General features: G+C 41.7%; 1 protein-coding gene across 1 annotated transcript in view; it reads left to right on the top strand.

The window, feature by feature from the left end:
* celf6 (CUGBP Elav-like family member 6) overlaps positions 1-25,913 on the top strand; it is an 818,340-nt gene extending 792,427 nt beyond the window's left edge. Inside the window, exon 14 of the mRNA XM_048617113.1 lies at positions 25,815-25,913. The gene's annotated coding sequence lies outside the window, so the exon portion shown is untranslated. The remainder of the gene's footprint in view (positions 1-25,814) is intronic.
* Positions 25,914-26,808: the final 895 nt, after the last annotated feature.

The following is a 26,808-nucleotide window of genomic DNA, read 5'->3' as shown; positions in this document are numbered from 1 at the left end:
AAGACAGCTTTATCAGTAAGATTTGAAAATAAGCCTATTGCTCAGCAGCAAAGGGAGATTATTTTGTTTGACTGACACAGCTTGATCGCGCACGTCGAGTGTTGTATCTGTAGGAAATTACAAAGGCAAAGAAGTCCCATTGTCCCATTTGAGAACATCTCTCAGACTACTAAACCCAAGCATCTTTCCCCATTGCTAAAACTTTCCTAAATAAATAGATAGAGCTCAACTGATATATCAAAGAAGGGCATCAAAGGTTCCTTCAGTACTCCACTGCAGCATCAGCCCAGATTTATACTTTCTATTCATAGAATCCCTACAATGCAGAAAGATGCCAGTCGACCCATCGAGCCACACTGACCTTCCAAAGAGCATCCCACCCAGAGCTCACACTATCCCTGTAACCCCATATGGCTCACCCACCTAGCCTGCACATCCCTGGATACTAAAGACAATTTAGCATGGCCAATCCATCTAACCTGCATATCTTTGGACTGTGGGAGGAAACTGGAGCACCCGGAGGAAACCCACACAGGCACGGGGGGGGAAACGTGCAAACTCCACACCCAGGCTAGAGTTGAACCTGTGCCCTTAGTGCTGAGGTGGCAGTGCTAACCACTGAGCCACCATGCCACCCTAATTTAACAGATATTTCAGATCTGATGCACTGGGAGGTGTAAGATTGTTATGAAATAGTGACAGGATATTCCAGAAAGTGAAAACATGAATTACAGTAAGGCTATTGAGCCTGACATCAATGTAATTCTGTAGTATCAGTGGAAGATGTTCTATCTTCATATTTAATTTCTGATAGTAAAAAGTTAAATTAGTCCCACCAGACCGTGAAGATGCTCTCTCATTAGAGACAGACAACTGGTGGTGGCTTAACCTGAGAGTCACCACACCTCAGGTGAGGGGTGAAGTTGAGAAGGAGAATCCTTCATGGTAACCTCAAGCAGCGTGGGAACTGAGCCCATATTGTTGGCATTACTGCATCACCAACCGGCCAAATGAGCAAATCAACTCACTTGCATGAGATTATGCTGTTCCCCTACTAAGCATTTCATCAAATTGCAATAAAAACAGAATGCTGGTAAACCTCAGCAAGTCTGACAGCATCTGTGGTAGAAAGCAGAGTTAACGTCCAGTGACTCCTCATCAGAACTGTTCATCAGGTGCCCTTAGAATCATGAAATGTCATTCTTGGTATTAATACAAATTATGATCATGACCCTGTCAGCATCACACCATCTTAATTTTATTAAGAATCAGAAGTCCCTGAAATAGATAAATCAGCTTGATAGTCCTTTGCCAGAATGGAACTCCAGTAGGTGATGTGGCCAGACAAATTGACTTCCTCTCCTCATTGGAGGCGGCACGGTGGCTCAGTGGTTAGCACTGCTGCCTCACGGCACCAGCAACCTGGGTTCGATTCCACCCTCAGGTGACTGTCTGTGTGGAGTTTGCACATTTTCCCTGTGTCTACGTGGGTTACCCCCCACAGTCCAAAGATGTGCAGGTTAGGTGGATTGGCCATGGGAAATTGTCCATAGAATCCAGGGATGTGTAGATTAGGTGGGTTACAGGGGGATGGGTCTGGGTGGGATGCTTTGAGGTTTGGTGTGGACTTGTTGGGCCAAAGGGCCTGTTTCCAAACTGTTGGGATTCTATGATTACATAGAATTTTGAAAACTTACATTCTGTCACACAACACATAATTCAGGGATACACATAACCTCAAAACACAACACTGAGCATGCAGGACAAAATAAACACTCAAAATAATCAAGATGAGATTGATAGGTAGATCAATTGGAAACAAAATGAGCAGGAAAACATGTGTCATGCTGGAGGGAATGATGGGGTACGTTATTAGGAAGGCATTAAAAGAGTAAAGAGGCCAGGAAGTATGTGGAGGGTTCCAGATGTGAAGCATGTTGGTTAGTAAATGTTTTAGTAGAATCCTTAGATGTTAGTTAGGGATTCCAGAAGAGATGTGAAATGTTGCAGGGAAGAAGCTGCAGTTAATTATAAGTTAGTCATTATACCAACTGGACCCTTTCTCCATAGTTAATGAGAGCCCGTACAGAATCAACATTATCGTAAATATGATGTCTAAAAAGATAGACAAAGTAGCCAAATGTGTCCCAAAATGGATAGTCCTTGGAAATCAAGAGACAAAAGACTAAATTTGAGAGCTTTTCCTGATGATTGTTAATGAGTGTACTACAATAACAGGAGAAGCCCTGGCACATGAGTAAAAAGCTGTAGAATCACAGAATGGTCTCAACACAGAAGGATACCATTCGGCCCATCATGTACGTGCCAGCTCATTATAAGATCAATGCTGTCCCTCCTTCTCCCTGTAACCCAGCTGGTTCTTCCTTTTCCGATTATAATCCAGTTCCCTCTTGAATGTCTCAATTGAGCATGCTTCCACCACACTCTCCAACTGTACATTCCAGATCCCAATCACTTGCTGTGGGAAGGAGTTTCTCCTTGTGTCGCCATTGCTTCTTTACCATACATGTCCCCTCTGGTTCTTGATGCTCCCACCAATGGGACTAGCTTTTCCCCATTCTACCTTAGTCAGATCCATTGTGATTTTGAGCATCTCTATCAAATCTCTGCACAACTTTTCCTTCTCTAATGAAAACAGTCTCTCCAATAACTTCACATCATCCTAACGTGTAAAGTACGTTAAGGGATTGAGTTAGCGTGAGCAATGTGACGTGAAGCTTACAAGATCTGTCAGCCTGTGTGCTGCCACTTTCTATAATGAAATCAAACAGGCAGCAGGAGAACCTGAGATAACAAGGTGTACAGCTGGATGAACACAGCAGGCCAAGCAGCATCAGAGGAGCAGGAAGGCTGATGTTTCGGGCCTAGACCCTTCTTCAGAAATGGGGGAGGGGAAGGGGATTCTGAAATAAATAGGGAGAGAGGGGGAGGCGGATAGAAGATGGATAGAGGAGAAAATAGGTGAAGAGGAGACAGACAGGTCAAAGAGGCGGGGATGGAGCCAGTAAAGGTGAGTGTAGGTGGGGAGGTAAGGATGAGATAGGTCAGTCCAGGGAGGACGGACAGGTCAACGGGGCAGGATGAGGTTAGTAGGTAGGAGATGGGGGTGGGGCTGAGGGTGGGAGGAAGGACAGGTTAGGGAGGTGGGGACGAGCTGGGCTGGTTTTGGGATGCGATAGGGGGAGGGGGGATTTTGAAGCTTGTGAAGTCCACATTGATACCAGTGGGCTGCAGGGTTCCCAAGCGGAATATGAGTTGCTGTTCCTGCAACCTTCAGGTAGCATCGTTGTGGCACTGCAGGAGAAATCCTGTTCCACTGTAATAAACAAAGCGGGTGAGGTTAACTGAAGCCCATTTCCAAAAAAGGGTGGCACAATATACCCAGGCAAGAACACGCATGACTGCATGTTGTCACTGTTGGGTACCCATGACAAGGTCAATGAACAGAAGGAAAATAGCAAGAACCAGTCAATCAGGGATATCCAATCCTCTCACCCGTCCCAATCTGTTAGAGGAACTGGCATCCCACAAATATACAGATTTGCAATACTATATGTTGGAGCAAATGATTCTGACACTGACGCGAATGCGACTCATCCAGCATCCGTTTCTGTTGACCTGACATTGAGGAAGATGTTTAAACCCCAGACTGTGGCCATGAGGTTGCAGACATCAGAGAGTTCTGCTGTCTGGGATATCTGGTCGAGGGCTTGACTTTCTGTTTCTCAAATGCAGTGATTGAGGGGGGCGTTCACACATGGAGGTATTAGGAGAAAAAAAGTAACTAAGTAAAGGTAAATCTACTCCAGACTGAATCACAAAATTGTTACAGCGCAGAAGGAGGCCATTCAGCCCATTGCATGTGCATCGGCTTGTTCAATGAACATCATGACCCAATGGCAAACTCCTGGTTTCTCCCCATACCCTAGCACATTATTTCTTTCCAAATAAATCATCCAATGCTCTCTTGAATGCCTCAATTTGAACTGCTTCCACCACAGTTCCAAGGAGATGTCAATCATAGAATCCACACAGTGTGAAGCCCATTACATCCCCACCGACCTTCCAAAGAGCATCCCACCCAGACCCAAACCCCTACCCTATCCCGGTAACCCTGCATTTCCCATGGTTCACCCTCCTAGCCTGCACATCCCTGGACTATTTAACATGACCAATCCACCTAACTTGCAAATCTTTGGATTGTGGGAGGAAACGGGAGCACCCCAAGGAAACCCATGCAGGGAGAATGTGCAAACTCCACACAGATAATCGCCTGAGGGTGGAATCAAATGCAGGTCCCTGGCACTGTGAGGCAACAGTGCTAACCGCTGAGCCACTGTGCTGCCCTAACTACTCACCGAGTGAAAGGTCTTTCCTCATTTCTCCCTTTTGCAGCTCAATTTATATCAACGGTGTCTTACTCTCGTTCCATACGTGTGCAAACAGCTTCTCCCTATCTATTCTATCCAGTCCACCATAACAATGGAACAAGGAGTGTGGATTCAAACTGGCAATAGGCAGATTTATGACTGGTCGAAGGATGTTTGTTATATAAAGTGGGTATGGCATATGATAGAATGATGTAGGCATTTGGCAATTATAAGTTAATTATATTATGATGGCAGTCAGTTGAAGGGTGTTACTTAGGTACCAAGAGCATTTATAAAGCAAGAGTGCTGGGTTCCTGGCAAGAAGCATACATAAATAACACTGCATTCTTTGACTAAATCAGTTAATAAGGGAACTATTAGCATTCATACCTCACCAACTCACTTGGGATTAGATAACAACCTTCCGAGGAAGTGATGGTACAGTTACGCTGCTTAAAAGACACTTCGATAAGTACGTGAATAGGAAAGGTTTGGATGGATGTGAGCCAGGAGCAGGCAGGTGGGACTAGTTTAGTTTGGGATTGTGTTTGGCATGGACTGGCTGGACCAAATCGTCTGTTTCCATGCTGTATAACTCTATGTCAATTGGCTGACTGAAGCCTCTAAAAGAGATAAGACGACTGGCTTTTCTAATCTGTGGCTACCTCTTCATAGAGTCATAAGGAGGTACAAGAGTTACAGTACAAAAAGAAACCCTTTGGCCCATCGTGCCATCAAATATCCATCTAGTCTTATCCCATTTCTCAGCAAACGGTCTGATATACTATCTGAAAGGTTGTTGCAAAGACACTTTCATCTTTGAGTTGCCTTTTCTGGTAAAATTGTAGACAGCTGAGCTTCAATGAGTAGTCAGAAATTCCTTACTGTAGTTCCCTCACACTCAGCAATTAAAGGAACAGTGCACCAAAATACGAGCATTGGAGAAAAGAAACGGGCACAAAATTTCTGAAGTTCTTGTATTGAATTTTCTTTCCACCTCCTCAATTTACCAGAGGGTAGTTTTCTGTTGTCTTTAAATTAGAAACATTAAAAAAAAGGTCAGAGAAACCATGTCGAACTTTCTGCTCCAAAAACCTGTTAAGGCTAGAGGTTGTATTGAAATCTGAGTTATCAACCTAATGCAACTTGTGGTTAGAGCACAGAGCTGTCACCAATCCTTTTTTTCTGTGCTGGGTCTAAGGCCTCGACTGATTTTCAGTGGTAGGGGACAGACCATCGGTGAGTCTTAACAAGAAGAGGCACTTGTCTTACATAACAAAAGGTATTTTACTACTTGATAGAAATAGGTACAAGCTAAGTTAATTAGTTAGGCATAATTTCTTAAGACCAGTAGTGATGTGGACTTTGCCTCCAGCAAAGTTTCCTCACTCTGATATGGCAATAATGTAAGAACTAAACACGTGTAACGTGGTATTGAAGAATCCAACAGAATGTTTGACACAGCTCATCATTACATGCAAATATTATATTCACTGACACAGAAGTGTCTAGACTAATTCAGTTACAAAGAGCCACTTTGCTTTCATGTTATGTTTCAAATGACTGGAGATAAAATAGAGCTTAGACTCTAATACCCTCAGGTTACGTTACAATAGAGTAGCGCTATCGTCAGCATGTCTCTGACCATAAGACATGACAAAACAGTCAGGGGCCTCATGCCAAACTGCATGAATCCCCACCCATTGACTGGTGACATCCACAGAATGAGTGAACATTAATACCACTTTTACATTAAACTTTTCAGAGCCATAACTTTACACAACAGTGGGCAATTGTTAATTTCAAAGTAGAACGTTAGACTTTTTTTGGCAAGTTTGAATAAAATGGAGTTAAAATACAGATAGGCCATGACATAACTAAATGGCAGAACAGACTTGAGGGATTGAATGGCTTACTCCTTTAGGCTCCTATCATGGATCTCAAGTCACCCCTGTCCTTCCTCCTCGCTAGGTCAATCCAAGATTTTCCAGGAGGTATTCCAGGTTTTCCCAAAGAGACTCCATAGCAAACAGCAGAAGCTGTGACTTCAGATGGAGCAAAAAGGCTGGTTCCACACCACAAGCTTATTACAGTCCCAATGTTTGACCTGGGAGTCTCTCTGCATTCTCTTTGACCACTACTGTCAAGCCGCGTGCAATATTAACCTAGCAGCAAGCAAGACCCAAGTCTGAAGAGCCTTCAGGCCAACAGGAAAATCTTGATGTTCATTGGCATCTTCTGAAGCATTCTGCTCAGATCATCACCTTCATCTTTCAAATGGACCAGACAAACCCCCTTCAAATCTATCAAGAAGATAGTCTAGACCCTAGCTTTTTATCTTATTTAGAGGCAAGTATAAGGCGCTGTGTTCCAGATGTAATTCAATTGGTTAGTTGGCTTTAAGAAAAACGTACTTTATTCCTTACCCTATAGTTATAATACAAACAAAAGAAAGAAGAATTAATATAATTTTAACTCTATTGGAAAACTTAACAGAATAATAGATTTTTTAACTACTAAACAGTAACTGTTCCAATGTAGTCACATCCTATAAACACACCCTTGGCAAAAGCAAATTCAGTAAAATAGATTCTCTCACATGTAATGTTTCTCCAGTCCAGGAGGAAAGAACATCGAGATAAAATTCTGGCAGAGAGAGAGAACTCAAGCTTTTAACTGTAGTTGAGAGAAATACAACAGCCTCCACATCCAACTTTCAAACAACTACTAAAGGCTAAACTGAAACCATGGTTCTGTGGGAGCCTGACTCCATCCTTTCGTGCTGCTTCTGTTGTTCCAACTTTTTTTAAAAAACCCAAGGGCGCACAAGCTGTTTGATTTATTGGTTTGGAACAGACGCTTGCCACCTCTGTCTCACCCTCTCTTCGTAAAGAATACCCAAACAAAATACACCTCTTAAAATATAATATCATAACACCTCTCCTTTCAGGCTCATGTTGCTATAGTGACAGAAAGAATAGACTGATCATCAAGTCTCACTACTCCTCCATTCACACCATTTGTAAAAACGTGTTGATTTAGTCATCAAAATGCCAGGTGGTTCTCTTTTGTACTACAACCCAGAATTAAAGAGGGTTTTACCAAGCTTCTTCAATTAGTTCAAAACACTCCACTTATTATCAAACAAAAAACTTATTCTTATAACAAGTTCCAAATACTGGCTGACATCCAAGCTATAATCTGGAATAAGATTTGTCTCACACTCACAGACACACACACACACACGGCAACAGACTCTGCAGACAGGTTTCTTAGGGGCAAAATCAAAAAACACTCCTTTTGGCCAAGGGTCTGAAAACAAAGGATAGAATTTGATACAAACACACAGAAGGCTGGAGAAATTCAGCAGGTCTGTGGGGAGACAAAAATGGAGTTAATGTTTCAAATCCAGTCTGACTTGTTCAGAATTTCAGGAGTTCTGTTGGACATTATGTGTCCAGTATGACTCTTCCTCAGAGGTCCTGAAGTTCTGTTTCTGTCTCCACACATGCTACCAGACCTGCCGAGTTTCACCAGCATTCTGTGTGTTTGTTTCCAGCTGCCGCAGTATTTTCCTTTCTTATGGTAGAATTTGATGACTGCTCACGGTCCATGATGTTTCCTGTCGATGAAATCAAATTGCTGACTACTATAGAGATTGATGGCAGATCTTCAGCTTGGATTGAAATCAGGCTGGATCTGAATCTTCAAGTGGCCAGGGTTCAGCTTTGCAGGATTTGTACGTTATTCAGTAATAGTAATATTTTGAAACTTTAACAGATCTCAGAAACTTTTGCTGAGAAAAGGAGACTGACTTACTGGGGTTCCTTATTTAGGTCCGTAAAACAGAACACTATGTCAAGAAAGAGGGGGCAAGCAGCCGTTTGGATAGAGACCCTATAGTCTTTCAAAGCCAGGTTTTCCAGCAATCATGGACCAAAGACCTTAGTTCCCTAAAAACTTAGCTCAACTTCTTTCTAAAGTCACTTGACTTTCATTAAACAGCAGGTGAACCACAGTACATATTACAAAGTGTTGACTTAATTTTTAAGAAAACACATGCTAAAATCATTTAAATGTCCAAATGGTTCCATATCATGCAGCTTTTCAAAGAGACCTTGAATATGAATGTGCTTTCCCAATAGTTGCACCAGTGAAAATGCGCGTAAAGAGTTTGTGTTTAATTCATGCATTGGAAAAATGACAATGCAACAGCAGTGCTGAGGCAGCCTTAAAATTTTTCCCTTTTAACCCCTAGTATTTATTGCGATTGTACCTTCCCCTGAAATGCTGGAGAGCACCCACTAGATGGTGCTAAGGTCCATGTTCTCCCAGCGTTGTGACCATTCTGTCAGATGCAGTGAAATGTCAAACTCAACTTAATGACAACACAGGGACACCTAACTACAGACTAAACTGGAGTGTGCAACGCAGGGAATAATGTCTGTTTTCAACTGGAAACTGTTTGTACTGTGTTATATTTCAATGTTTGCTCATTTAAAACCACTGCCAAGGTACATTTGGTTTCCAATTTATGCATAACCTGCTTTTTTTTCTTGAACATTTCTCATTGTTTTCAAGCATTAGACATCAGGATAGTGGAACAGTAGTTTGTACATGTGTCTGTATGTATTTTGTGTCAATTTACTTGAGGGAACTTTCACTTACAATAACCAGGCATTATGACTCATTGGGAAATAAAGCAATTCTGGCTATAACAAGAACAAAAGAGGCAGAGAAAGTTGATAAATTGGCTTTATTAAAATATTCATTAAAAGGGATGAGGGTGCCACTGGCTAGGTCAGCACTTATTGCCCATCTCCAGAGGGCAATTAAGAGTCAACCACATTGCTGTGGGTCTGGAGTCACATGTAGGCCAGACCAGGTAAAGATGACAGTTTCCCTCCCTAAAGGGCATTAGTGAACCAGATGGGCTTCCCCCCCAAACAATTAATTCACAGTTATCATTAGACTCTTATTTCCAGATTTTTAATCAAATTCAAATTTCACCATCTGCCATGGCGGGATTCGAAACCAGGTCCTCAGAATGTTACCTCGTTCTCTGGATTAACAATCCAGTGATAATATGTTTGGCCATCACCTCTCCTCAATGCAGAGCTGGCAAGAGGTTCCGTTCAATTTGATGGAAGCATCCCTCAAATCAATTACTTCATAAATGTAGGCTGAATCCTAATTCGCGCTAAATCCTGTTCACCCAACTCCCCTCTCAAAGCTGACCAACGTTGGCACCCACGTGGCAACACCTGGATTTTAACATGCCCTCCTTCGTTTCCAAACTTCTCAAAAAAGTTTTATGCTTTCCTGTCACTGTCTGCCATTCCAGATTTATTTGCTGGTACCTCCAATTGTTTTGCATCTCCGATTTCCATTGCTCCACCCCGCAGTCCTCATACTTTCAGCTGAATGTCTTCTTCCTCTTTGTCTGTCTCTTCCCCTTTACAAAGCTCCTAAACCTCTTTGAACAATATGTTGATTATGTATCCCAGTACCGCCAGTGTGGGATGAGATCATGTGTTGTCTGTACTACATGAGGGCAAGTTCTTGCTAACCTCATGATGTTAGCTAACTCCTGACTTCCCAACCAGTGGGAGATGAAAAATATCAGTCAATGATGGAGCTGTGGAAGGGAAGACAGTTATGAGCAAGATAGAATTGGGGCAGTAATGTTATCAGGAGTAAATCCCAATTTGAATATGTTTTGTTCCAAATGGAGCTGGGGCTCTTGTGGCAGTTTCCCTACCTTTGAGCTGGAAAACCTACCAGTTCAAGTCCCATCTGTTCCAGAAGAGACAAGTTGGTTAAAAATATCAACAAGAACCAGAACATTGATGTGAGTCATGTTTGTGCCACAAGAGGGCGCAGTTGTTCCAATGAAGTCATGTAAACTGCAACTGCTGATGCTGGAGTCTGAGATAACAAGGTTTAGAGCTGGATGAACACAGCAGGCCAGGCAGCATCAGAGGAGCAGGAAAGCTGACGTTTCGGGTCTGGACCCTTCTTCAGAAAATGCAAGTTGTCTGTGGAGATTAATGTGTTTTAAAAGGGATTATTTTATCCAGTGCAAAATAGTGTGCAGAAAAATAATGCCCAGTTTCATCAAACTTGAGAGATAATTTAATTTTAAGGATAAAATAACATCAAATCTCCAGGTCATAACTTGCCAAATCAAAATCAGATACTGATATGCTTTTAAACTGGACAAATATTTTCACAGCGTGAAGTGTAGGAATAAATAAATTTGCAGCTTTAGAGGAAAAATAAAGTCAGAGATTCCTTGTCAGATTTCCACTGATTTGAACTTGAGGCTACCTGGGGGATCTTGATGTACATTAACATGTCCCACCTCTGAACGGCTATGAAGTGTGATGATTTCCTTGTGGAAATGGAGCTGTTATTTCCAAAAGGCAAAAGAAGGACACTTCCATCATGAAAAACTCACCTGAACAGACAAACAGCCTGGAATATCTTGAGGGAGACTATCAATTTTTGGGGAAAGAAGATTCAGATGCCCAGTTATTAACTGAGAAAGTTAAAGGCACAAGAATTAAACAAAGACTAATACCACCATATTTTGTAAACACGTTTTTCAAGCCTAAAAATCTCAGTGGGTCAGCCCTTCGACTAGTACCTCTACCCAAGAGTTCTGCTGTATGTTCAAGGTCCTTGAGGCTACCTTCACTTCTCCTGGAATGAAATCGAAGTGTGTCACAGCTCTCAGGAATTCACTTTGATTTTTCAATGTCCCTCTACTCTCCGCAGTACATTGGGGTCCCTCCAATTGACTTCTAAATCTCAAGACTTCTTGACTGTGCAGACCCAATGTAATTTTTGTGAACGATAGCACTTAGAAGCATTCTCTTTCAGCTTATTTCCAGATGTAAGCTATTGGTTTCTGTGAAATGTCACACAGACAAGCCCAAAACAAAATGGTACTTCTCCTGCAACATATTCCCACTGCAACATGTCACAGTTGAGATGTCCTTGATAGAGATTTAAACCAATTTAAACCCCTCACTGTAACACTCTCCGATATATCCCGCACCCCTCACTGTAACACTCTCCGATATAACCCACATCCGTTTCCAAAAAAAAACTCTTTGATTCTGTATTCCACACAAATAATTTAGACCCATTATGAAGACGTCTATAGACATCTCATTTCCACCAAGACTCAGAGAAGGGACCCCCCCTCATAGTTCAATATTACCCACTTCACTCTTCATTAAATAAACACAAACTACCAATGGATTTCAAACCATTTGAATGTGTTCAGTCACCTCCTAAACTAAATGCTTCCACTTACTTTTTTAAACTTCAATCCCCAAAGTAAGATAGAATCCTTACAGCACGAAAGCAGGCCATTCAACCCAGCAGGTCCACACCAACCCTCCAAAGAGCATCCCACCAAGACTATGGGGAGAAATCAGAGCACCTGGATGAAACCCATGCAGACATGGAGAAAATGGATGGACTTGAACTCAGGTCCCTGATGCTGTGAGGCAGTAGCGCTAACCACTGAGCCACTATACCACCTCATATTCTTAAAATGAAGAAATCATTGAGTTAGACATCTTTGCAACAAATGTGGTCAAACCAGCTGGTATTTAGACTTGAACTCCAATGTTAAAGAGACACTGACCTATTTTGTTATCTTATTTATAGAAAACCGTATCAAGCTTTGATTGGGGCAAAGGAATACAATGATCACATGCACAAAGGATTACAAAACCTTTTATTATTGTAAAGTTCCTTTAAAATTCCAAATCCCTCTGCTTCATTAAAATCATTCTATTTTTCATCCCCCAGTTAAAGTAGGGGATAAAATCCATTTAGTAGCAACATATTGCAACTGACCAAACCTTTGCAGAGTCTGTGCTGTCTCCTGTATTTGTCAAAGTTTATAGCAATTTGATGAGGACAATAATAATTTCTGTCAGGAGGCAAAATGTGATCGAGTAAGGTCATGGAAGTTTTCTTTTGTAGCAATTCATTCTTGGTCAGAGTGGACATGGGATGAAATCATAAAATGGCTCGCACAACATGAAAAAGGTGTTTGAAAAACTGTACACCAACGGCCTCACACTGTCATCATTTAATTAACTGGGAGGGAGAGGCTGAATGGCCTATCTCTGTATATATCCCTTCCATAATGTACATAAACAAATGAATGGAAAGTTGCTTTACAGAGAAGCACAGTTAGTATGGAGTCTAGCTCACAGGCTGTTCCTTGTGGAGAGTCTGACACCAGGAGTAGTGCAGTGCAGCGTGATTTACAATAAGCAGTTCTTGCATTACTTTAGCAACCCTTTTACAAGTTAAAGTTTGGAAAGTCGCCACCCAGTTAGCACTTCAATCAGCTCTACTCAGTGGCCAAATAGATCCCAAATTCATAGACAAAAACAGAAATTGCTGGAAAAGATCAGCAGGTCTAGCAGCATCTGTGGAAAGAAATCAGAGCTAACATTTAGGGACGAGTGGCCCGAGTGACTAGTTCTGAGGAAGGGTCACTCAACTTGAAATGATAATTCTGATTTCTCTCCACAGATACTGCTAGAGCTCCTGAGCTTTTCCAGCAATTTCTGTTTTTTGTTTCTCATTTACAGCATCAGCAGTTCTTTTGGATTTTACTCCCAAATTCATGGACTGGTTACAGCACAGGAGGAGGTCTTTTAGACCTTCATTTAGTTGCTGGCTAAATCTGGATTGTGGTTCCCAATGCCTGCCCAGTCGTAGCTGCCTGAACGCGCAGCAGCAAAATGCAGGAACTGGGGATTAGTGTGCCTTTAGTGGTAGTTACTGTTGGTGCAGACTTGATGGGCTGAAGGGCCTTTTCTATGCTGTTTGAATCTGTGACTCTAAATAACAAAGAGTTGCATTTTTGTGGAACCTCAGGATATCCCAAAGCACTGTACATGCAAATTAAGTATTTATCAACGTGGCTCAGTGGTTAGCACTGCTGCCTCACAGCGCCAGGGACCCGGGTTTGATCCCAGCCTCGAGCAACTGTCTGTGTGAAGTTTGCACATTCTCCCCGTGCCTGCGAGGGTTTCTGCCAGGTGCTCCAGTTTCCTCCCACAGTCCAAAGATGTGCAGGTTAGCTGGATTGGCCATGCTAACTTGTGCCCACGCGCCCATAGTGTCCAGGGGTGTGCAGGCTAGGTGGGTTAGCCATGGGAAATGGAGGGTTTCAGGGATAGGGTAGCGGGAATGGATCTGAGTGGGATGTTCTTCGGAGGGGCAGTGTGGACTCAATGGGCTGTAGGGCCTGGTTCCATGGCGTAGGGATTCTATATGCGTTAATGTAGGAAACACAATGCCAGCCTTACAGGGGACAAAGGTGGTGAAGTGATAGTCACTAAATCTAGGAATCCAGAATACCAGGTAACACCCGCAGGGTCATGGGTGCAAATCCCACCATTGTAGTTGATGGAATTTAAACTCAATTATATATTCTGGAATTAGGAATTTTTCTTGGTAACAGTGACCTGCAAGCTTGCATGAGTATTGCGAAAACCCAGCTCGTTGACTTTAGGGAAAAAAAATCTGCCATCTTTATCTGATTTGGCCTGCATATGACTCCTGACTCTCAGAAATGTGGTTGAGTCTTAAATGCCCTCTGAAATGGTATAGTAAGCTACTCAATGCAAAGGATGGGTCAAAAATGCTGATCTTGCCAATGATGCCCACATCCTGTGAAAGGATAAAGTAAAGTGTGTGCGCACAGCAAGGTCCCTCAAAACAGCAATCCAACTGCGATCAGACAAATTCTGCTTTCTTATGTTGTTGTTGATTGGAATTACGAAAGGGGGAATGCCACAGAATCTCTCATGTCCACCCAAGAAGAGAGACAGGTAACACGCTCAGAGTCAAGTTCAGGCTTGACTTGTGTGTTCAAGCCACTGGAGCATGATTTGAATCCCCAACCTTCTGCTTCAAAAGGCATGACTCTGCAAGTTCTCCATAAGCGGGTACATTGGTGGCTTAAGTGATGGAGACAGATGTGGATTTTAGTCACTCAGTTTGTGATACAACATCAGTTGTTTCAAACATTCTAAAGTTTGAGTTTGGGAGTTATAGTTTAACCAAATAAAAAACAGGAGATGTGGGGAGTGGTGAATGCATAGATGATTTTAACGTCATTTATTAAAAACCAATGGTTTGATAAGGCTGATTTTAAAGTCGATTATTAGAAAAACAAACTGTTTAATAATGATGCACGGCCTAAATAGACTGGAGAAAGGTACGACCCTATAGCTGGTAATGGCAGCTTTCTGCTTTCTCCCCCACTCAGGCTTCCTGATGCTTCCACCTTCTGAGTAAGCCACCCAACCTTCCACTTCCCCCAAGGGACCTGCTAGGAGCTCCACACCAACCACTTGACCCATCCCATCTGACCAATTACCAAGGGTCAGGTAGATGAGGCGTGACCTTTCCCAGGCTATCACTCCACCTCGAGGTCCACTTGCAGCTTATTGCATGTGCGAAACCATCTGTTAGCTTTTGTCAGACATTTTTTGAGATTTTCCCCCAGGCCAAGTCTCTCTGTTCATCTCTCCCTCTGGCTGCTAAGAAGTGTTTTTTTTTAAATCGAATGAGGAGGAGAGGGAATAGAAATCACCTTCTATCAATAGGGTGGCACGGTGCCTCAGTGGTTAGCATGGCTGCCTCCCAGCGCCAGGGACCTGGGTTCAATTCCACCCTCGGGCGACTGTCTGTGTGGAGTTTGCACGTTCTCCCTATGCCTGCGTGGGTTTCCTCACACAGTCCAAAGATGTGCAAGTTAAGTGGTTTGGCCATGCTAAATTGCCCATAGTGTTCAGGGAGGTGTAGATCAGGTGGGTTATAGGGGGATGAGTCTGGGTGGGATGCTCCAAGGTTCGGTGTGGACTTGTTGGGCCGAAGGGCCTGTTTCCACACTGTAGGGATTCTATGATAAAGTGAAAGGATACAATTACTGGCTATTCAATAATACTCCCAAAGATAACATTTCTTACAATCTACTGCTGTGATAAGTGAAAGTACCAGCAAATGGATTCCTTAACATGATACTTTGGGATGTGATCCACTCAGATCCAAGCCTGTGCCATTCGATGCTTGTGTTTGGATACGACAACACTCCAATTGAAGTTTTTCCTCCGTGTCCCAATTCTTTTAATACAGAGGGCAAATTCTGTCCTGGTAACTATTAAACCCATATAATAATGTGGGAATAAATGGTTTTGTTTTCTCATCAACCGCAAAAATAAAAGGCAAAATGAAAATTTCACTGGCAGCGAATTGGGACCACACAGATATCAATGAGTTCTCATGACAATGGAACTAAAATGAGGCTCTGCATCTTGTTCAGAAGAGGTGATAATCCAGTTCAGTCAAAGTTCATAAGAAATAGGAAAAGGTGTAGGCTGGTTTACCCCTCTGCCATTTAAGAGCCAACATTTTAGCACTGTTGCTGAGAAACCATTGACGCTGTTTGTTTTATTGTACCCTTAGGCACCCTTCTTATGCCTTACTTTCCATAAAACTCAATGAACAAAAGGGCTAATGATGTATCTGTATTGCACACAGGCAATCTCATCTATTGACATCGCTGACTGAATTTTGAACACGAGACTGAATTCGATGCTACACCAGCCCTCTGTAATGACCCAAGAAAACCGAGTGCTTCGGTACTTGGCTACACTGCAATGAATTGGCATCCTGGGCTGGGGCTACTATTTGGGCAATGCTTGCTAGTTCTCGACTCCCACTTAAACAGTGGAGAGATGACTGGCTCGCTACTTATGTTGCTTGTCACAAGCCAGCCAGCTGTTACCTCCTGGCATTGCTGCAGTGCCAGTAATGCTTGAAGCTGACTGGAGGAGGATGTGGAACTCGTGGCTATCCCTTGACCTTATAGCCAGGCCTGGGTCCTAGGATCAGACCACTTGAAACTGCCTGTTAGGACTGTAACAAAGCTTTCGGGAGCCTTTAGTGAGTTGCAATCCAGTGAATCATTGCGTGTCCTTTATATGTTCACAAAATCCGGGAATGTTCAACACAGAGTGAGAATGTTCAGCCCATCATATGTCTGCCAGTTCTAATATCACATCACAGCTGTCTTATTTCCCCTATATCCTTTATCTTCTGAATAATTTTAATCAAATGTCTCCTTGAATATTATTGATTTAGCTTTAATAGATTAGTGTGTTCCTTAGACAAGTAACTTTGCATGCAAAATAACTGTCTACTGTTCAGCTTTAGTTTTAAGCCTAAGTTTACACTTATTTTTAATCTAGAGGAAGCAATGATCTTTTAAATCAAATAACTCCCTTTAACCTTTTCGGGTTGCGATGAAATGAAACATCCATGTTTTAATCTTTCTCTATATTCTATCAACTTTGGAAGTCCAATATTGCCTTCTTTTTCATGATCTCCAATGCCCTCCTGTATTAGGTCTAAGAACAATTGCATTCTCAAGTGACCACTTCCATGTAAATGATTAAATAATATCGAGGTGTTTTACCATTCATTTTCTTCAGTAGCTGATATATTGTGTTATCTTGCATTCCACACTAAGATAGAATCCCAACAGTGTGGAAGCAGGCCATTCAGCCCATCAAGTCTACACCAACCCTCCAAAGAGCATCCGACCCAGATCCATCCCTGTAACCCTGCATTTTCACCACTAGCCTGAACACGATGGGCAATTTAGCAAGGCCAATCCATCTAACCCGCACAGCTTTGGACTGTGGGAGGAAACCAGAGCACCCAGAGGAAACCCACGCAGACACGGGGAGAATGTGCAAACTCCACACAGACAGTCGCCCGAGGGTGGAATCAAACCGAGGTCCCTGGCGCTGTGAGGCAGCAGTGCTAACTGCCGAGCCACTGTGCCACCCTAAAGATTTCTGTAACTTTAATATCATGGCACTAGTCATTTAAAAGGAGATAGTGCAGCAAATTTCAGTATAATTCCTCACCGCATAGAACATACCATTCAATAAAATTCAAATGATGAAGACATTTGAGAACAATTGAAATGTGATACTTTTTCCATGGTACGGCAGGATGGTTTCCGAACAAGAACATTGTGTTAAATTGATGTTCGTAATCATTGCAGCAGTGCAAGGTAGCTCTCCAGTGCTGCTATTAAATACTTATTCTTCACATGAGTACATTAACTGAGTCTTCACAGTCTATTCGTCCAACACCTAATAAGCGATTCATGGAATGTAATCAGAAATGGGACACGTGACTGTATTTAGTTTTGCTTCCTAAGCCTGAAAACATTCCTTTTGCTACGTATTAGTAGTTAGTCTGTGCAGACCATTGAATAAATCTTCAACCGCCCCCCCCCAGCGTAAACAATCCATGCACTGCATTTACTGTTGCAAGAATTGCACAAGGGTAGGTATTCGTGAAGCAAGGTGCAATAGTCTGAGGAATTGAGTTCAGCCCAGATAGACGAATAGGATCATGGTGCAAGTAACTACTGACTTGTGCAAAGAGGAGTGAAGGGGGATGATTCCAAAGTCAAAAGGCTTGAACCCTATTAAAAAGAGACAGAATCATTGGACTCACTGATCATTTCCTATTCTGAAAATGTCTTTGCTTTTTTAAGAAAACCACTAATTTATGTTGCAAAAGATGGCACAAAATACGTAATGCTTTCTTCAAAAAGACCTTTTTATTAAATATTATAGAACAGGAGGTCCTCATTTTGTCCCACTCTCCCTAGCAATTTATCTTTTCAAATACATATCCAATTCTCTTTTGACATTTATTATTGAATTTGCTTCCACAGACAATTCAAATCATAATAACTTGCTGTGTAAAAATAATACCCCTCTTCTTCCCTCTGGCTCTTTTGTCAAATCATAACTCTATGTCCTCTAGTTACTGTCATTCCTGCAAGTGAAAGAAATTTCTCCTATTATTTTCTGTCAAACTCAATTTCAAACATCTTTTAAACATCCCCTCAACATTCTCTGTTATGGAGAACAATCCCAGTTTCTTCATATGGCTAAAGTACTCATCCCCAGTACCATTCAGATAAATGTATTTTACACCTTCTCTAAAGGCCCTGAAATCATAGAAACTCAGAAAATAGGAGCATGAGTTTGCGATTCAGCCCTTCAGACTTACTTCACTATTCAATGTAGACATGGCTGATCATCAACTCAATACGATGTTCCTGCTTTCTCCTCATACCATTTGATCCCTTTAGTCTGAAGAACTACACTCCTTAAAATGTAATGGCCAGAACTGGACACGACATTCCAACTGAGGCTTACGTGTGAAGTAATTATTTGGAGATGTAAAACGTTATGGCAGTAAGTGAAGCTCTGGTACAGTCCACAGGGTCAGTCAAGTGTTGAACCCAATGATGTAATAATGCCCTTTGAGCACATTATTACCTTGTTCTGTTGTTGCACCCTGTTGAATGTCTTTATGTTGTTGAAACAGTTTTGTACAGCCAAGGTAAAATGCTTTGTTAGAATAGAAAGAAAGTCAGACTAGAGAGAAAAGAATTTTTTTTTTAAAAAAAATACAGTCAAGATAACAGGATTGCTCTACATCTCCAAACATTTTTTCTTCTTTTACAACTAACCACAACCAAACCAGGCAGGGCCTAATCATAGCTCCAGATGACCACAAGTCATTCTCAAACTCTGTGATGTAACCTAGCGACTCTAACAGTCACGGGGGAGACAGTTCCCAACCCGTAAGTTGCCCGTTTGCAGTGAAGGTGTCATTTGATGACGTCATGTGACAGACTGTCGCTGCGTTGCATGACGTGGGGTCACGTTTTTTATTTGCGGTTGTGACGTGCGTGAATATTATTGCCCATGGTACCGTTGGTAGTTGTTGTAAGTAAACTTGGAGTGCTGATTGGTCTACCTTGACCAGATTGTGACCTTTGACCTTTTTGCTGTTGTAGTGTGAGTTACGTGTTGTGGTGCCTTATTAAATGTGTAATATATTATTGAGAAAAAACAATTAGATATACAGTTGGCTTTATTCCTGCAATCTCCTTGCTATTTCACCACTGGTTATGAGTATCTATGTGAGCAAGTGATGCCTTCTTCATGTCTCCATTTTTAATGACTATCTACAAAAGTAGCAGAGAAATTCAGGGACCTTTTTCACTTGAGTCATAACAGAGTACCTGATGTTCATGCATTTCCAGTATTATTGCATATCATCCCATTACATCAAAATCCTTTTGAAAATATGTGACACAAAATTGCCAGTATGCTACTCTGTTGCAAAATCCCAGCACAGTCCCATCAGATCACTAGAGCATTTTTGCCTCATTTCAAGTTAAAAGTGATGCTATTAAGTGAGTAATATAAGTCACTAATAATCATTATTCAGGCTTTGAGATTAAAACCATGCTAATATCCAATCATCTTGATATGACCCTGTACTTTCGGTTTCCGTGGAGATCTTAGCCAGGTTAAAATGGCAGAGTGGAAAACTTCAGGAAAACTAGTCACTGGGAGAAAAAAACTAATTATGCCTGCCTCCTCAGGGTTCATTAGCCTATTGTCACTGAGATGAAGGACAGCTACCAATTGTCCCGAGAAACTTCACACCAATTCCACAAGGGCCACAGTGGAGTGGAACAGAGGGCTGATGGGAAGGAAGAGGCCAGGAGGGATGGAGAGAGTCAGCGAGGATGGGCAAGGGAGTAGGAAGGAGATTGAAATAACTCTACAGAGGCCAGTATCTCGTCAGCAAGTCACCCTTTATTTACACGTAAAAAGAGTCCTTGACACTGATCCAGCTCCCTCAGAACCAGCTCTGAGTGAAAAGGATGTCTGACGCTCCTGTTTATGACTTTTGGCTAGGGCTCCCTGATTGACAGATTAACAGCACCAATCTAGGAATGTACATTCTATGAGGTCCATCTGGCTGACCTTGTTACAATCGTTATGGAGGAAATGGGAAAGGAGTACAATTGAGATGCGGCAAATGGGCAGCTGGAAATGAACTCCAGGACTTTGCTGCTTCCTTCAGGATCTACATTCAATGGTAAAATAAATTATCATTTAGTGTAAAACTCATAATCAGTCCAGATTCTTGAGGAATTAGTCTGCCCTTAGACCAGTCCCATCTCTTTCTGGAGTCCATATGCACACTATAAAAGACATCTGCTAAAGCAAGTTTATAGACCTAAATGCACAGAAATAAAGTCCATCTTTGCACTAAAAGTGCTTCAAAACTTAAAATTTTCTCAAAAAATGCACAAGATTCAATTTCAATTCTGGGTCGCCTCTTTCCATTCAAAATTAATTTGAATAAAGCATCTCTGTCCCCAACTTGGAAAATTATTTAACATCCTCCTCAAGACATTTGACGGTTTTCGATTCCACTCTTAAACACTTCAACATATTTGATCTAAATTGATTTCTCCTGCAAGATCATGCTGTAACATAGCACAAAAATGAAGCTTCTGGTGGGATACAGTCATCAAAACTGTGCAAAGAGAACACTTGTGGTGCAATGGTAGTGTCCCTACCAGCTTCAAATCCCACCTACTCCAGACAGGTGTAATAACATCTCTGAACCAGTTGATAAGAAAATATAAAAACTTTGCGAAGGTGGAAGAAAATGTTGCAATTTTCCTTTGCTTTAACTCAAGACCCTCTTCACAACTGCCCTGGTGCAATACAAAACTTCTATATGTGCAAAGTAATGTTCCTGCAATCACTTTCCCCTAAAGGTGTCTGTAGCCTCCCTTCAATCCGGGAGAGTCCATTAAGTTTAACATGAACGCCGACTCATTCAAGGCATTAATGAGAGCAGCAGGGTTTAACAGGCCAAGGGTTGCATACTGCAAGGCAATTTTGTGTTACCTCATCTATTGTAACTCATTGTAGCTCTGCGAAGATCGTAAAGCAAATGAAAAGGGTCCTCCGATGGATATTGGTGTTGCTGTGGGGTTGCCAGTCGTGATTGTGTTTCATTTCTAGTATCAGAAAAAGCTGCAATGTTTGCATTCAATGGAGACTAAAATGAGCATGATTGTTATTTCTATCCCAGCATGCATAAGTGCCAGCATATGAACCACTTAATTTGTTCTCTTTTGTTCATTTTAAATTTATTTTTGGTGAAGATTGTTAATTTAAGAAGCTTGGATGTATCTGTAACCCTCAGGTGCAGTGGATCCTTGAGACTGGATGAATAGCTAAGTTTGCTGTTATTCAGTGGCAAAGCCAGACCAGTTGACATTTGAACATCCTATTCCTTCAAGTTTTATCATTCCATTTGCAACATGTGTAACCACATGTTAGAATTCACAATAGACAATGAATGCACATAGCAATTATACTGAAAAAAAATTCATACTCCCCCCATTCTCAGCTTTAATTAGAAACATTCCACGAAACATTCTGCACGAAGACAATGGAGCAGACGGCCATAGAGGCTTTCTGCAACTTCAATCTAGTAAATATTGAGCAATACAACATCTTGTTTCCTTATGCTTCAGGGGTACCCAGTCTCTGTACGCTGAGTGGCACAGGACAGGAAAATCCCATCATTGATTGTCTGGCAAGTTGGCTCCTTTCAGCCATGTTGGGAAATGAGCCCTTTAGTTGGCATCTGTGCCTTCAGACAGGCCGTGTAGCAGAGTTGAAAGAGCGAATTAAAATTGGCCAGGGCTGCTGTTTCAGAAGTTTGCCAGTTTGCCCTGTTGGCATGTCGGTTGATGCCCAAACACTGCCCAAAAGCAAGTCAGGCAATGGCTCCCATTGTCGCGAATGATATTGGAGGAATGCCACTTTTGGGGGAGGGAATGAAGAGGAGGAGAAGGTAGATTCGTAGCTGGAATACATCCAGATCATCTGATAGATATCCACGCCCACGAATCTGTATGAACTATGTGTTCTTGTTTGTTGTAATCTGTCCATTGTAATCACATAAAACTATATATAAGACCAGGGAACTCCCCTCCTGTGAGGGGAGGGGAGAAAATCAGTGTTGATCACCGAGCTCACAGCAAGATTTGCTGTTTTGGTTGGATTTCTTTGATATCCAGTCTAGACAAGAACATTCAAAACAGCAGCACACTGCACAAGAATTTAGAAGGTAAAAGGATTGATAAATGTGTGGCAGTGCCAAATGTGGGCAGTGTTTGGGATGGGGAAGGGGGCAAGCTCAGAAAGAGTAGTATTTATCACATCAATTCAAGATGGACTAGGAAAAATACCTGGAGAGTAATTGGAAAGGGGAACATGAGAGATGCTGTAGGATATGAGATTTCTTCAATTGAAATCTGAATAGAAATAGCTATATTCTGAACATGTACATTCTTGTATTTAAATGTCACCTTCTCTATCCTGCCATTATGCAACCATTCCATCATTAAATGTATGAATACAACAGCATTCCTATCATCCTGTCTTCACATTTTCATGATTCAATCCCCTGTATTAAACACCTTCTGTTGACATTTTATTTCTTGAAAATCTGTTCCATCCCATTCAGATTACTTTTCTCATACACCCTTCTGTGTATGGCAAAGGTTCTTCAGACACCACAAATAGAGCTCACCAATTAGCACTCTGGTCATTAAGAAAATCATCACTCTTGTAAACCTCAATAAAACAGACAAGCCGTTAGGCAGCTCCATTCTTAGTTGTCTCTACTGCTTTAGGCTCAAGTCTCAGCCCTCCCCTGCTTTCTGATTGCCTCAGTTGATGGGAACACAGTTGCTTTTGCCCTCATTTGATGGGAACACAGTTGCCTCAGCCCACACTTTGAGGGGAACAGTGGTTTTCACACTCACTCGATGGGAACACAGATGCTTTATAACTTACATGAGGGAACGCAGTTGGGTTTAAGAAAGCCCAGTTAACACAATAAGCTTTTCAGTGCATTACAAGAAACAATAATTCAACATCAGGTATGATAGAGGTAGTCAGAAAGTGCCAGGGAATGCTTCCCTGTGCAGGGAGGCAAGGGAAATGTAAAGGTCATGGTGGAATGAGGCTCAGCTTTCCACTCATTGCCCTATTACTGGGGGTCAACATAAATGTCATTAACCTCCAAGTAAACTTGCGGACCTTGTTTCTGTCGATGTGGATGATTATCATGAGAGAAATCAGTGATAAGATGGGCATGGTTGTCTGCCAGTTGTCCAACTGTGTTGAAACAATGCAAGTGCCACAGGATCTGATCACAGTCCTGTCTCAAAGGTCTTAGCTTCTGGCGTTGAAAATCAGGCAGTTAGGTGAATTTTGCTTTTGTTCCAAGGTAGAAGATCGTGTGAGGCACTAATTGAAATTCCCAGAATCCATTCCCAGCGGATGAGACATTTTACTGGGGCTGCAGTTCGATAAAGTGTCAGAATGAGTTAAGGTTGGCTTTGAGAACAGAAAAGTTACACAGCGAGGAAACGCTACTCAGCCCATTTAATCTATTTCATCAGACTCCATTCATGATGGAATTTTAAGCCTCATAGAGTCATAGAGCCATATAGAATGGAAACAGACCCTTCAGCTCAACATGTCAATGCTGACCAGTTTTCCAAAACCAAACTAGTCCTATTTGCTTGCATTTGTCCCTTAACCCTCTAAACCTTACCTATCCATGTATTTGTTCAAATGTCTTTAACGTGTTATAATTATACCCGCCTCCACCCCTTCTTCTGGCAGCTATTTCCAGATACGCATGACCCTCTGTATGAAAAAGTTGCACTCCATGTCTCTTCTAAATCTTACCCCTCTCACCTTAAACCTATGTGGCCCTCTGGTTTTAGACTTCCTAACGCTGGGGAAAAGACCTTGGTTATTCATCCTATCCATGCCCTTCATGATTCTTTAAATCTTTCTATAATTCACCCCTCAGCCTCCTATGATCCAAGGAAAGACATCCCAGCTTATCCAGCCTCTTCACAACTTGAAAATCAATCATTTCTTATTTCACAGAACATTGATTTTCATCCACAATTCCCGAAGTGTAAAGAAAATTAAGAAATATTGTAAATTTCTCTATTCTCCTTCTCAGTAACTTTTCAAAGGCAAGTTTGACTTCAAAACAACTCCTTCTGAGGCAATCTTTGTCACACCCCTTAACCTGTGGAGAAAAGAAAGATTTCTCCACCTTTTATTTTCTTTAACTTTGTGAAGCTTGTGACTCAAGTCCTGCATGCATTCTATGCCCTAGTGACTTGAGTTTTAGACACCTTTTTGTTCTACTTTGCACTGTTTGCCCTCTCAGAATTCTGTCAGACATTTGCTGACAAAGAGTGTGTTTTGCCACAAATCCATTTCCCAATTCCTGGCTCGGTGTTTGAAGTATCCCATTATTCTCTTTTAAATATGTCAGTCCTTTCATGGATCAAAGGAATTAGCTTGGAGTCACCTGTACTTAAATATAAGTGCTTGCTATGATTTATGTACAGCTGCAATATGATATCCTAACTCAATGCACTGAGTAGAGGAGCTGGAAGGTCGTTTTGCAGCTGTGCAGAACATATTGCATTCAATTCTGGTCTCCCTGCTATAGTAAAGATGTCGTTAAACTTGAAAGGGTGCAGAGAAGATTTATAAGGATGTTTCCAGGGTTGGAGAGTTTGAGCCATAGGGAGAGGCTGAGTAAAATGGGGCTATTTTCCCTGGAGCACTGGAGGCTGAGGGGTGACTTCATCGTGGTTTCTCAGATCATGAGGGTCATTGATAGGGTGAATTGCCAAAGTCTTTTTCTGAGGGTGGGGCAGTCCAAAACTAGAGAGCATAGGTTTAAGGTGAGAGGGAAAAGAATTAAAAGGGGCCTAAGGGGCAATTTTTTCACACAGATGTTGGTGCATGTATGAAATGAGCTGCCAGAGGAGGTGGTGGAGGCTGGTACAAATACGATATTTAGAAGGCTTCTGGAAGAGTATATGAATGGGAAGGATTTAGAGAGTATGGGCCAAATGGGACTAGATTAATTTAGGATTACTGGTCGGCATGGATGAGTTGGACCGAAGGGTCTATTTTCCGCGCTGTACAACTCGATGACCGTATACAACATCTCAGTACCACAAGGAAACTGATATACTGGTGTGACAGTACTTGTTCTTGATCTTGCAGTTGGCCCAGGTCAAATTGAGGAATCTGCGTGTTGTGCTCGAGTTGGAAATATTTGCTACATACGCTCGGAGCAAAAGAAAAAGGGAAAATTCCCATTTTTCTTCTGCAAAATCCTACCATTCACCAATCTTTTGTTCATGAGGCATTTAACTCTGTTGGAAGATGGATATATTTTGGGGAAAATACAGGACGGCACATTTAGAACATTAATTTTGGATAATTCTAGGGCCTAGCTTTGCCACTGAATTGTTTGGTATTGCCAGTTACTGTTTTCCTGGTTTATTAATTCACCATATTTCTCTTTTCTGTCCATCTCTCTTTCTCTGTCTCTCTCTCTCAGGATGGAAGCATCACCACATTCAGTGATTCTTTGTACAAGTACAGTCTGAAAACTATGACTCTTTTATTTTGCTCTGTATCACTGTGGAAGACAACAGATTAGATTTCAAAGGGGGAGACACTTCAGGAGCGACTGAGGGGGGTGGGGGGGGAAACCAAAAGGAAGAAAGTTGGATGGAAACAAAAAAAAACAAAAACACAAAAAAAAAACGACAAAAAATATCATATTCGCACTGGAACTGTGATGAGGACGTTGTGACACACCATGACTGAATTAATCCACAAGTACTGAATAACTGTTTTTCAGAGGATTAAATGGTAAATACTGACTTTTAAGAAAAAAAACCAAAGCCAGCTGGAAAAGTTTGTGTGCCTACAGCCAACACGACACATCCTTGCTTCTGAAACAGGAAGAATATTACAGAATAAAGGGACATTTCGAAAGCTGGCACAGGGATTTAAAAGTTCTACTACTGTAAAGTCATATCATTCCTTAGATGATTAGGGACCAAAGGACCAAACTTTTTTTAAATCTTATCTTATAGTTGTAAGTAAAAACAAAAAAAAAATAGATCATAACATTTCATGGTGATTTAGGGAAAAAAAAACTTGCATACAAGAAACGGCTTCATAGGATTTAAGAGTCATTTTAGAAACAATTAAGTAATTTGGGAGGAGCTCAGACAGTGGAGAGACAATCGATTCTGCAAATATATGGGAGCGGAACATTCATTTTATATTACTGAAGAGCTGGCTCATGAGCTATGTCCTTATATACAGTAGCTGATGAGATATTGAAACTATCACCATTAAAGCACTAGCGGTTACTTGTAACATATAGAAACGCTGCTGTTGCTGTTCCCAGGTATTTATTTCGAACTATAAATACTAAATCTATTCATATTAAATCAGCCGAATGATGACTAACATTTCGTTTCTCAGGCAATGAAGTGATTGTGTTGCTCTGGAGCTATGCGACCTTGTTACCGCTGTTG

This window comes from Rhincodon typus, chromosome 36, assembly GCF_021869965.1.
Source record: "Rhincodon typus isolate 14 chromosome 36, sRhiTyp1.1, whole genome shotgun sequence".
Taxonomy (NCBI): domain Eukaryota; kingdom Metazoa; phylum Chordata; class Chondrichthyes; order Orectolobiformes; family Rhincodontidae; genus Rhincodon; species Rhincodon typus.
Note: the sequence above shows the minus strand (reverse complement) of the source record. Positions and strands in the feature narration are given on the sequence as shown.